At 44.3% G+C, this 13,243-nt stretch overlaps 1 protein-coding gene and 1 long non-coding RNA gene across 3 annotated transcripts in view; one reads left to right on the top strand and one right to left on the bottom strand.

Annotated features, from left to right (window-relative positions):
* The window catches only part of LOC138467604 (uncharacterized), a 142,808-nt gene extending 132,073 nt beyond the window's left edge, over window positions 1-10,735 (top strand). For both annotated transcript variants that reach the window (XR_011268121.1, XR_011268120.1), the window contains one exon: window positions 10,042-10,735. This is a non-coding gene — a long non-coding RNA (uncharacterized lncRNA). The remainder of the gene's footprint in view (window positions 1-10,041) is intronic.
* CNKSR3 (CNKSR family member 3) overlaps window positions 1-13,243 on the bottom strand; it is a 1,181,575-nt gene that overhangs the window by 527,135 nt on the left and 641,197 nt on the right. The window lies entirely within an intron of this gene.

The following is a 13,243-nucleotide window of genomic DNA, read 5'->3' as shown; positions in this document are numbered from 1 at the left end:
TGGTGTAAGGGGAAGGCATAGAAGGGGAAAAACACAGACTTATGGCACACCCCAGGTGCAAGAGGCAGCGAACATGCAGCTTCGAGGACATCACCCCATACACCTGGAGTTTGAGAGCATTACCAGGGCGAAAGAAAGTGAGATTGAATGGCGCCAATACAAAGACAAAAAGGGCACCTGAGCCAGAGCACAATGTAGAAGTGATGCAATTCCCATTGCTAGAAACGGAGGCGGGGGGTGACCACAATACATTTCATGGCCACAGATGGATAAAGACAACTTGATATGTAAATTGCCATTGCTAATGTCAGGACCAGGAAACTGGGCTAGGGAGGATGACAGTGGGAATGACGTTAGAGGTGGCCTACATAAAAAGCTTGCTCACTGCTATTATTGGAGAGAGAGCTGACAACATTTGGAAAAGAGCAGGTATTACGGAGTGACTGCAAAGACTACAGCTCAAGACGAGCACCACTTAATGATTGTAGGGCAGCTTTATTGAGGGCTCTTAGAGTACAATAACCTGATACGTCAGACATGAGCACAATCATGACATGCAAGATGCGCAAAGAGGAAGACTGAGTGGTTTACATTGAGGAAATTCAGTAGCGTTTGGGGCCTTGAGACTTGTGAATGTGGGACAAAACAGTAGCACTCTTTTATCACATACTATCTCAGGGACTACCCAAGCCAGTTCAGAGGCAGTTGAAGATATTAGTGGGATAGAAGCAAAGTCATGGCCAGAGATACAATTGACTATCGTTCACCATTGCCTTTTATTACAAGAGAAAATAAGAAAGAAAGTGGAAGAAAGGAAGCTGGAGGAAGCAAAGTTGGTTCAGAAAAGCTATTAATGTTTGCAATGCAAGGGGCTGTGTTGACAGGTGGCGAGGGAGTGGTCAGCCAGTGGCTGGAGGGAGCTTCACAGGAAGGAGAGAATACAATTTCTGGCCCTGGGGAAGAGGAGGTATGCCTAGAGGGAGAGGAGTTGGGTTTCATTTCCCACAAGGAGGAGGGTTTAATGGGGGACAGCACAGATCTATTGGACCACCTAAGCAATGCTGGGCATGTGGGAAAATGGGACACATAGCTCGATTTTGTAGCAATAGGGGAAGGGATGCAAAAGAAGTGGCAAAAGAAGTGGCAGGACCTAAGAGGGGGAACAACCTATCTACCACCATACAGCACAGAGCCATTCAACTATTATGCCCAAGATCACACACAGTATCAGATGTATGCAACTGCACATGAAACCAGCACAACAAGCTCTGATGCAGATACAACTGCCACTGATACAACCACAGCAAGTACTCACACCAGCACAACTGACACAAATGCAACTGCAAGCACCAGCACCACAGAATATCGTGGCCACTGAAGTATAGACCCAAACACTCAGAATACTGAACATGACTGTAGTGGGAGGGAATCCTTTCACCGGTACAGGGATGAATTTATACCCCCACTAGGACAGCCCACAGACTGAATTGATGGGTTCAATCCTATCCGTTACACCTAACCCTCAAAAGGAGCTATGAGTCGGCATGACCATAGGTTCCAAAACATGTTCTTTACTTGTAGATGCACAAGGTTTTTCTGGGGCTACACGTTTGGTTCCATTCACTGACTATTGTACCCCACCAGACACCAGTCAACATAATGGGAATGGACATGATGAGTAAACTCAACATGGCCATCTTGTTTACTGATCAGGGAATAGTGTGTTCCACTCCAGGCATCCATTACATGAATGTGAGGGAGTTGTATTGGCATTTTGTGGTCAGACAGTAGAGAGGGGTGTGCCCCTGGACACTGAATTTTTCCAATGTGGGGTAAATATTTTACTAGCCAGGGTTGCTACGGTACAGGGCAAAATATTGAGGTTACCTGCAGACTGTATATTCGGGCCAGAAGTTCCAATGGATGAGGCAGAAGGACATGTGCTCCCACTAGAAATGGAGGGAGTTAGGGCAAGGGAAGAGAGGGTGATTCTCCATGGAACTGATGATGTAGGGAAAAAGCATGGTGGACATTGATCGCCCTAGATGAGGGACACAGACTGACTGACTTGACAGACCAAGAGTTGTTCCAAGATAATGAAGACGATGTTGAGGTAGCGTTCTTCATAAGTCTCACTTATTGGGTGAAAATTGAGAAGGGGGAGGTGCCACAGAGAATTGCATTGATAAAAAAGACATAGTTGTTCATGGAAGAGGATTAGGCATAGTCACTGAGTACACTGTGGACCAGCAGTCCCTATGACATTGGTCTATCAAGGGAATAGGGGCAGTTAAGATTAAATTGAAGCCAGGAGCAATTTGGCCAAGAGTGAAACAGTATCCTGTGCCCAAGGAAGCAGATGAGGATATTTATGAGACAATTTCCGTGTTAGTACAGTAGGGAATCCTTGTGCCATCAGAGTCCCCATGTAACATGGCTGTGTACGCAATGAAAAAAGCGACAGGGAGTCATTGAGATCTTTTCAGGATTTACGCCTCATAAACAGTATTGTTGAGGCAGAATTTCCATTGGTTCCTTACCCAGCAATGATATTATGCAACATCCCGGCCAAAGTCAAACATTTCACAGTGATCAATCTAAACCACACATTCTTTTTAATCCCCCTTCATGCAGAATCCCAAAACTTGACCTTGCTTTCATATAGAAATAAAAAGCAGAAACATACAAGATTACCCCAGGGGTTCTGTGAGTCGCTGTCTATATTAAACCAGGTCCTCCAAATGGACTTAGGATATGTGCAACTTGACAGCACAGTAATTCAATATGTGGATGACATTTTGGTGTTCAGTGAGAAGAGCAGTACCAAAACAACTCAATACAGTTGATGACAGTCTTGGCAGAAAAGGGGTACAGGGTAGACAAGCCCAAGTTACAACATTGTCCATAGGAAGCTTTGTACATTGAGCAGTTATTTTTATTTTTTTATTTGAATACATAGTTTCTTACAAACTTTTATCAAATTCCTTAAAATCCATCAAAACAAGTAGCAAGGAAAGAAAGACGAGAAGAAAAGTAAAACAGAATTTGTATATATAATTTCCTTTAATCTAAAATCAGTTTGTCGAACACCTCTCACACCAGAAGCACCTCCTTCAAAAATTGTAGTGAGGCAAAAGTTAAAGCCTAAACAATCAAGCCAAAAATATTGGAAGGATCAAATTATCTTGATTTAAAAATGATTTGCCTCCAGAAGATCCACATGTTAAGTGGTGAAACACGTGTTGAGGTGTTCCCTTTTTCTTTTCCACAATGAAGACTTATATGATAATAAAGAAATGCATAAAAATGGAAATCTGAATACTTTGTCATCCTTTGCGCATGAACAATGACAATCAACTTTTTCTGTTATTGAATGACCCGTTAGGCAAACACAACAGCGTATCTTTGTTACAAGCGATAAGGAAACTCCAAACAAAACTAAAGCTCACCTAGAAAGGGAGTGAATGTTTGCATATTCATTTTAAATCAAAAATTAAACCATAGCCTTCTCCACCCAAGAGACGAGACCAGAAAATATCAGCCACTTCACAGAGTTTTGAGACTAGTAGTTCATCCAAAAACTTTGCACGACACTCTGTCAACCCCCTACGTTCCACCAAGACGTGCCACAGCATCTCGACCTGATCATCCTGATTGCAGAAAATGCACATTTTGGTTTTAGATATTCCGTATTTCATCAGAACCTCATTGGTGGGGAGCAGGTTGAAAAGCTCTGTACCACGGTGACGGAAACAGCCTTAGGTAATAGGGTCTCTTACCAAAGGCGTTTGATTCATTTCACAGCCCCCGTTGCCACTTATGGGAGCTTCTGTCCTCCAGAGTATTGAGCCAATCTTGATCCCAAATCTTACGCTTAACTTTGCATGGATTGGCCAGTAAGCGTTCACTACACAAGCCCAAAAAGGTTAATAGAGCTCAGTATTTGGTCTTCCATTGACTCAGTACCCTAGGTTCTCTTTCACCTGTAAATTGAGCGAGGATTTCAAATGAAGGAGCAGTCGGCACCAACAGGCATTTCCAGAACAGCGAAAATTCCTTCCAGGCAGTTTTTGAGTAAAGAGAAATAAGGCAGAGTTCATACCTTATTATAGACGTTAGCACGATGTTTGGCAGCTTTAAATGTTTTCTCCAAAATGTCCCCTCCAAGGATGCCCATACCTTATGAGATGTGGAGAAGAAACCTTCTGCTCCACAGATCAAAGATGAAGCAACCTTCCCCTCATAAAAGGCAATCAGTGGGTCCAAAGAAAATGTGCCAAACTTACTATGAAGCACTATAGCTTGGGACGTCAGCATGGAACACTTATTCTTAAGGGAAAGACACCTAGGACCATCACCTTGCCTGTTGTTGACCAGAGCTCCCAGGTAGGTCACAGACTGAACTACTAATGAAGCAGTGTCCAAAAACCATTTGCACCCTGACATAACCCTCTTGCTTCTACACCCAAAGGTCAGGATCTTAGTTTTTATCAGGTTAACTTCCAATCCGTTCTCCATCATATAATCATTCAGTACTTTTAGCGATTGCTGCAAACCGATGGGAGTCTGATCGGCCAGCACCAGGTCATCGGCAAAAAGAAATCTGCCAATCTTAGCCAAGCCTAGTTTGGGGGGGAAGGCATTGACCCTATCCAGTGCAATGGGGAGGTCTGATAAGAACAGATTGAAGAGGATCAGGGCAAGGGGGCACCCTTGTTTCATTCCCCTTTCCATCGCAATGAGGTCTGATAACAGAGCTTCGGGCGTTGAGCAAGATTTTGATATAGGTATCCTGATATAGTTGTCAGATAGCTGATAGCAGGTTCACATGACAACACCACTCCTCCATTTTCTTCCACAGCCTCTCCCTGCCTATGCTCTCAAACGCCTTTTTAATATAAATGAAGGCCATGTATATTTTGGTCCCCCTTTCCCAAGCCATGCCCTTAAAAATGTTTAAAAGGAACAGGTTTAGGTCAGTCCATATACCCTTTGTGAAGCCTGTTTGTCTAGGGTGGGTCTGCTCTGCCCATTGAAGCTATCCACTGCTGTAAACAGGACATTAAAATTCCCCCAAAGATCGTACCCATTTCATCCAGTAGGGCTATCGGGAAGTAGTTCCCAGAATTAGGCCCATCGCCTCCCTTATGAATTGGGACAATTTTTGCAGATTTCCAGGAATCAGGAATAGCCTCGGACCTCAGAATTTTGTTAAATAAGGAGTTCATGATAGATGCCCATTCTTTTGGGGCTTCCTTTAGGCTCATGTTGGTGAGGCCGTCTGGGCCAGGGGCCCTAGACCTGCTGGCTTTATTAATAAGCATGATCAAGTCGTCCTCATCAAAGTGAAGCAACCACCCATCTGCCCTTCTGTTCTCGCTTGGCCGAGGTCACTCCTTCCTTTCCATCAAATGTTTTCCATTAATGGCACTTCCATTTGTCTGAAGGTACCATATTAGCCATCGGCAGCCTATTGCTAGGGCTCCATTGGTTTAGCAGTTCCCAAGTTGCTCTCCAATCCTTTCTCAATATTGCGTGGTTAATAGCCTCCAAGTGCGTCTGCAGTAGCATAGCTTTGTGAGCTGCTACCCAGTTCCTATATTTTTGTTTTCTCTTGGTCAATAATCTACTGGTAATTAGTCTTTTCCTTTGTTTGAGTGCTCTAAAATCATTCCTCAGAGTGTTCTTTTCTCTGGCTACTGCACCATACTAAATGTGTGGGTGGGGGTTGCCCCTATTTTTAGCGGGGTTGTTCATTACTATAAAAGCATGCAAGAGATGGATATAATTCACGCCCACCATTTCGCCGCCTCGATGATCAAATTTGGATTGAAGACCTCTGACGTCCCCTCTCCATAGTCTCAGCCTGTTCGGGCAATTGGAAATCTCTATGGGCAATTTTCAAAACTTATTTTGCATTGATTTAACCATAAAATTTACGGACAGCTTTAAGATGGAGTGGTCGCTGCGCTTTTTCTGATATACTTTCAAGGACAAAACTCGCTTGCTAAGGAGGGGGCAGACAAAGACGTAGTCCAATGTAGAGGAGAAAACACAGACCAAGTAGATGCCATTATATTGCCCCCCTCATTGACACCCTTGACCAAAGAGACCCTAATATCCATCCAATCCTCCACCCTGTTATGAGTGGAACTAAAACTGGCCACCCTTGTTTCCCTGTCGGGACCCCCCTGGCCAAGGCTGGGCAAATTTAGATCACCCCCCACACAAATGCCATCAATTAGGATATTACTACGGACTTCGTCAATGACTGCTATGACTGATCCGAGCAATATAGATTTTAAGGATAAGCAGGCAGATAGAGGACACCTAGAGTGGCCATCCAATTTGTAAACGAATTGCCTGCACAAACATGTTGGGGCATTTAGAGTCAAGGACACACAGATCTTTGCCATTTTTAACCAAAGTTAGCAGGTCAGCCCTCTGACCCGCTAGCGCAGGGCTAATGTAGGTACTATAACCATTATACACAGGTGCCACTGAGAGCCAAGATTCCCGGAGACAGGGAATGTGCAGTTTGCCTGAAGCAATGTCAATATCTTTGTCAATCTGTGTTCCAGAAGCCAATGCACAATCCTTGCACTCGTGGTTACACTTCAGAGGAGTCATTGGCATTATCCTTCAAGCTATTTCTTGGGTGCAACTTCCCCCTCCTTTGCATAAGCGAGATCTTTCTTACTCCATAATGCTGGCTTTAAAAGGTGACCTTAAAAAGGGCCCTCCCATTTAAGCGCCAGGCTGGCTAGCTCCTCCAGATGCTGCTCCCTTTTGTTCACCCTTTCTGCGACTTCTAGGTTGTTGCTGTTAGCTATTGTTGCTGAAATTTTCATGCACTTAGGCAACAGAGGAAACTGCTTTCCCTTGCTGGGAGTTCTGTCTGGTCAAACCCCCAGGGAAGCAGTTGGTGAGCCAATCTAAGAAGAGATGATTTAATGGCATTTGATTTCAAATGGAGAATCACTGAATCGGTTTGCTCTTTGTTGACAAAATCAACAATCCTTATATTCTTTGAGCAAATGAAGGCAAAATCTGGAATGTGTTGGAATAGCCTCATTACATTTGTCTGATTCAGGATTAGTCCGTCATTTAGGGGGAGCAGTCTATCCAATCTCAGCTTTAGAGGCATTCTGCTTCCTTCCCGGGATGCGCTGGGTCTTTTACTCCATCAACCAAAGGGAAGGAACTTGATCGAATAGGATTCTTGGGGGAGTGCTAGCCTGGAGACTAGACCCTTCAGTACTGATTCCACTTTCTGCCAGAACCTTGCTCGATTTGACACATTTTCATGATTAATTTGGTATATCCGCTCCTCTAAAGTTTGGAACTTCATTCCTGCTCTATCTTTGTTTATGTTGAAGCAACATGCCATAGAGTCACTATCACTCAGGCTGCTTGAAATTTCTTGTGATTTGCCCCCCTTCTCTGCACCGTTGTCGTCATTGTGGATCGTCCAGATGGACATATTAGGGTCAGCATCTTCGTGAGGGCTTTTGTGGTCACCCCTCGACGACCTCCCCAAGGCTTTGTTGACAATAATCCTGGCAGCCTTCCTCTGCTCCCTCCTCTTAGCTAGGAACTCTTTCCCCTCTATAGAAGTAAGCGGGGGAGGCGTAGTAAGATTCCTTAGGAAATGTGCAGCCTGACAGCACAGTAATTCAATAGGTGGATGACATTTTGGTGTGCAATGAGAAGAGCAGTACCGAAATGACTCAGTACAGTTGATGACAGTGTTAGCAGACAAGGGGTACAAGGTAGACAACCCCAAGTTACAATATTGTCATGAGGAATGTCTGTACATTGAGCAGTTAATATGACAAGAAGGCAGGAATGTGACCCCTGAAAGAGCAGAAGCAATTATGAAAACACCACAGCCAAAAACAGTCAGAGAGATGAAGCACTGTTTGGGACTTTGCAACTATTGTAAGGCACGGGTCTTTGATTACAGTGTATATTTTTGACCCCTTCTAAAGGCACTCAAGGAGGCACAGAGGGACAACAGCAAAATAGCCTGGGCAGGTGAAATGACAGAAGCATTTGATGAATTAAAAAGGGCAATATGCACAGCGCCAGTCTTAGGGATCCCTGATTACAGCAAAGAATTTTACCTATTTTCCCACTCGAATGGGGTAGTAATGACATCAGTGCTCACACAGAAGACTGCCCTGGCACACAAGCCCCTAGCATACTGCAATGGGATCCTAGATCCAGTGATGAAGGGTCATTATCCGTGTGAACAATCATTGGCTGTAGCAGCCTTTGCAATTGAGAAGTCAGCAAATCTCACAATGGGCTGTGGAGTTACTTTATATGTGGAGCAGGCTCTGTTCACCATTTTTGAGAAACCCAAAAACACATTGACAACAGAGAGAGCATCATGGTACCACATAATCATTTCTAACCCAGCAATCAAAATAGTGAGGTGTAGTGTAGTGAACCAAGTCATCTTCATAGCAGAGCCAGTAGAGGAAGGAGATTATGTGCATGACTGCACCAAATACACAGAGTACCATGATGATATACTCCATGTCAGAGTAAATGCCCTTGGAGGGGGGGAAATACTCTTTATAGATGGTTCCTCCTTGATTGATCAGAATTCAGGGGAGAGGCACACTGGGACTGCTGTGGTAAAATTGAGGCCAAATGGAAACTTTGAGGTAGTGGTAAGTGCTATTATTGCCTTTACATTATTCAGCACAGGCAGCAGAATTAGTAGCGCTCACCATAGCTCTAGAGAACCAGGAAGATGAGGAAGTCTCAGTGTATTTGGACTCTGCCTACGAGATGTCAACAGTACTTGAAGGATTGTCACGGTGGAAAAGGGAGGGCTTCTTATGCATCAATGGCACACCAGTGCAGCATGTGCCATTATTGGGCAGGCTTATTGATGCACTATAACTCCCATCGGCCATTGCCGTTGTGAAATGTGCCACCCACACTAGGGTGGGAGAGGTAAACACCCACAGCAACAAAGCCGCCAACACAGAGGCAAAAAGAGCGCCTTATTTCCCAGAAATATCTGAATTTGACACCCCACCAAATAAGCAGACTCGAGGACACAGCATGGTAATGAAGGAAGGTTTCAGTTCTCTGCCAATCACCAAGATAATAGAGCTGCAGGGACGCCCCGCCCCCAAAAGAGAAGGTGTTGTGGAAGAGGAGAGGGTGCTCGCTATCCCCACAAATGCCATGTGCTGATAGGACAGCATTGGAAAACCGGGTATGGCGCTCACATTATTAAGTGTAGCATTAGAGCAATTCCACTATCCAACCCATACAAGTAAGGGGAGTCATGCAGCACAGATTGAGGAAGATTGGTTCACTCCACATTTATCAGAGCATGTTGCTGCCTTCCTTTCTAATTGTATTCTATGCCAGAAATACACAGCAGGGCACACGCTGCAAGTGGTGAGAGAAGCAATAGCCTACCCACGGGATATTTGCATATTGATTACATAGATATGATCCAAACTTGTATCGGCTATAGATATATGCTGGTAGTCGTATGCCTTTTCTGCGATGGATTGAGGGTTGGCAATGCACGCACCTTAATGCCACCTGTGCCTCAAAATTCCTCATACGAGAGGTGTTCCCACGATGGGGGGTGTGTGCCAAGTACTTCGGTCTGACAATGGACCGCACTTTGTGAACAAATTGTTCGAGCATATTACAATCCTACTGGGGATTAAGCAAACATTCTCCTGCACTTACCACCCACAAGCTAATTACATTTTTGAATGCCTCAATGGCCTGCTCAAAGAGAAAATAGCCAAATTAAAAATAACTCTGAAAATAGGATGGCTCCATTGCCTGTTTTAAACCCTCTTTGCATTTTGAAATCAGCCCGGCTCAGACCATCACCTGCTTCCTCATGAGCTACTGATGGGACGCTGTGTACACATACCTCTTGCTCTTCCCACTAGAGTACTAAGTGAAGCCCACAATGCTGCTACTGTCTTAGAATCTGAGATGCATGATTACCTGTTGGCGATGATGACAAGTGTTTCTTTTATTTCCCTTCAGCTTCAAGCATGGCAGGGGAGTTTGAAGAAAAATGATGAAGACAACACTCCAGTAGATCTGCAAGACTTTCTCAACCCCCCCCCTATCCCCTGGCGATACTGTCCTTTTGGGAAATGTTACCCGATCCTGGCACAAGCCCTGTTTTGAGGGGCCATTTGTTATCGAGGACATTACCCCCACAGCAGTCAAGGTTGTAGGTAGACGTGCATGGATACACATAGGTGATGTCAAACCCTGTAAAGGCAAGACCCCTCCCCCATGTCCCAGAAGGTGAAGCTCAAGAAGAAGAAGAAAGAGGAGTACAAACTCAATCCATGACAAGGAGCAGACAACAACTGGCAGAGAATTAGTAAATGCACACTGTCCTTTTTTACACAAGCAAATAAAAAAGCTCACACAAACTGTGTCCCTAAGAAATGTTTACATGCAGCGTAAGGAGTACATTGATAAAGCAAGGGACAATTACTAGATGCTGTCTTTTCAGATATTTCTCTAAGCTTTCCTCTGATTCATAGCAATCAGTTATAGTGTGTTTAGGGAAAGGCGAGTAGCAATTCTTGCCTTTCTGACAAACCCGAAGACGCAGTTTATTTTTGAGCGAATTCTCCTACCAATAGCAATACCGTTTTTCTTGTAGGTATTCAGAGTTCGGAAATCGATGTAAAAGTATCATTCAAAAAATAAAAAATGATGAACTTGGCTCAGGCTTTTGGCTCACAGACAACGCAATGAGTGTGCACCCTTGCAACTTGTGGACTCATCAGTAAAAATTATTGTACCAATATTTTTTGCTCTCTGCTGTCTCTACCTTTTACACTACTGGCATTGCGTATAATTTTTCTCTATCACGTGTCCAAAGAAGAATATGCCAATATGACCCCAACTCCTCTAGTAACTGAAGTAGCGACCCAACTGTTCACCAGTGCCCCTAGAGACATGAAAAGGCTTAAAAAGAGTGCCAATGACAACTTTGAACACAGCACAAGCATACATGACCAATTCTGCTCACGTGACCAACAATATGTCATTCCAGCACAAGACGAGGGTGGGGAGAGTGACATCATGGGAGAGCTGCTTTGTGTGTTCTCTCATTCCGTACTCCATGACGGCTTCCAGGACATTTGTAGCCACTGAAATACCAGTGACTAGAGCACCGTGCCTAATGCATTTGGCACGCTGCACGACTAAGGCCAGTTCCTGGGGAAACTGGACAAGTTGTAGTGAATGTCATAAAAGACATTCCCCTATGAGAACAGTTACATAAAAACAAAAGCAGTGATAAAGGACTATTGGAGCAGAGATAAAATGATACAATTTATATACTGGACGGCCCGAATAGAGGGGAAGGTAGAATAGTAAAAGAAAAGGGATTACAGTTCCCAAAAAATGAGAGAACGGAGATAGGGGGTAAGCTTGGATGTTGGGAAAGGCCTCAACTACTGGTATATGGACAGGTGTTTAAAGGAGACAAATGGGTCGAAGAAATGATGGGATGGAAAGCACACACACTTTTGACAGTGCCAGTAGAAGTGGTACACACAGAGTGCCTCAATGAGTGAGCAGAGTACTCAAAGCTGCTCACAGGGGTAGAAAATTAAGCAGGCACTGCACCCACAGTACCCCTTAAGAACAGCTCACTATGTTTCCAGAATGAGAGCCCGGTAAAGGTTGGAGTGAATGAAGGGTGCAAACGCACACCAAAAAATCCTGATATGAAGATAGGCACAGCAGTGCTCATGGATCATTACTGGGCCTCTGGCTCCAAGGCATAAATGCATTTGCCACAAACTTGGGGAGGAATACTTTCCCTAGTAATACTGAACACACCAGCCCTGGAAGTAGCCCAGAAAGGTTCCATGTGTTAATATCCCCGCAAAAATATCGCCATACAAGAATATCGCCATATTTTTGCAGCAATATTAACCCACTGAACCTGTGGGGGACACCCCCGCAACCCCCATATTATTTTAAAGGGAGCGGGGGATACCCCTGCAACCCATGCTCCCATTTACCCCAAAAATCATCCCCACTAATAATATCGCCTATGTCAGTTCCAAACGACCATATATATATTTCAATATTATTGGTGGGGATAATATTACCTGATACCCCCAGAAAGACATACACATTGATGGGTTTCCCAAAATGGATGCACACCAGAGAAAGAAAATATCCCTGGAATTAAAATGGGTAAAACACTGTAATTAGACAAGATGGAAGTAGCACTCAATCAGACACCAGAGGAACATAGATTTTTCAGTAGAACAGAGATGTTCTTCGCCTGCAATACAAACAAATGTAAATATCAAATGGTTAAAAATCACCCGTTTGGAGCTCTTACAGACATTTAACTCAACAGTGAATTTTATTTTTAAATTTTTTTATTGGCATTTGCATAGTTACAATCTTGCATTTCAATTTCCATATCACATGCCTACATTTAATCAACAACAATAAACAACCATTAAAAAACAACTTCCTACACATGCTTGTGTTACGTATGACCTCCGTTGGGGCAAGCGCTTTGATGTCTGGGGCTTTGGCTTCCGTTACTCATATCCCAATTAGGGAATGACACTTGTTGTCGGGATTGATTCATTGGGCACATCCCGGGTGTTCCCTTGTCTTAGTTGGTGCATTTGTGGGGCTTATCGTCGGACGGGTGGAACATGTCCCAGAGCATCACTTTCCATGCCACACATTTGTCCGTACCATCTGCTTCCGACCTGTTCGCCCCCTCCACCCACACCTTGGTCTCCGCCTTGGCCCACCTCTCAAATTCCTTGCGCCACTTTTCGTATTGCGGCCCGGCAACTGCTTTCCAGGACATGGGGATGGTTCTTTTGGCTAGTATGCATGCCAGGTCCATGAACCTAACCACATATTTGTATTTACTGATCCGGGGATAGGCACCAAGCAGACATTCCTTCATTGACCACTCATACCTCCGTATTCCAGCCTCCCTGCCCGCTCGCTCAATGTGTTCCCAGAAACTTTGTACACGTACACACCCCCAGAACATGTGTAGCATGTCCGCATCCTCGCCCCTGCACCATGGGCATTGAGAGCTTGCTTCCATTTTAAACATAGCTAGTCTGTGTCGGGTCATGTATGTGTGATACAGCACGTTCAATTGTATTAATTTGAAGTGCTGGTTCCTTGATACAGCCTTAGGGAAGCCCAGTATTCTCTCCCATTCTTT

The sequence above is a fragment of the Ambystoma mexicanum genome, chromosome 4q (assembly GCF_040938575.1).
Source record: "Ambystoma mexicanum isolate Mex_15411 chromosome 4q, UKY_AmexF1_1, whole genome shotgun sequence".
Classification (NCBI taxonomy): Eukaryota; Metazoa; Chordata; class Amphibia; order Caudata; family Ambystomatidae; genus Ambystoma; species Ambystoma mexicanum.
Note: the sequence above shows the minus strand (reverse complement) of the source record. Positions and strands in the feature narration are given on the sequence as shown.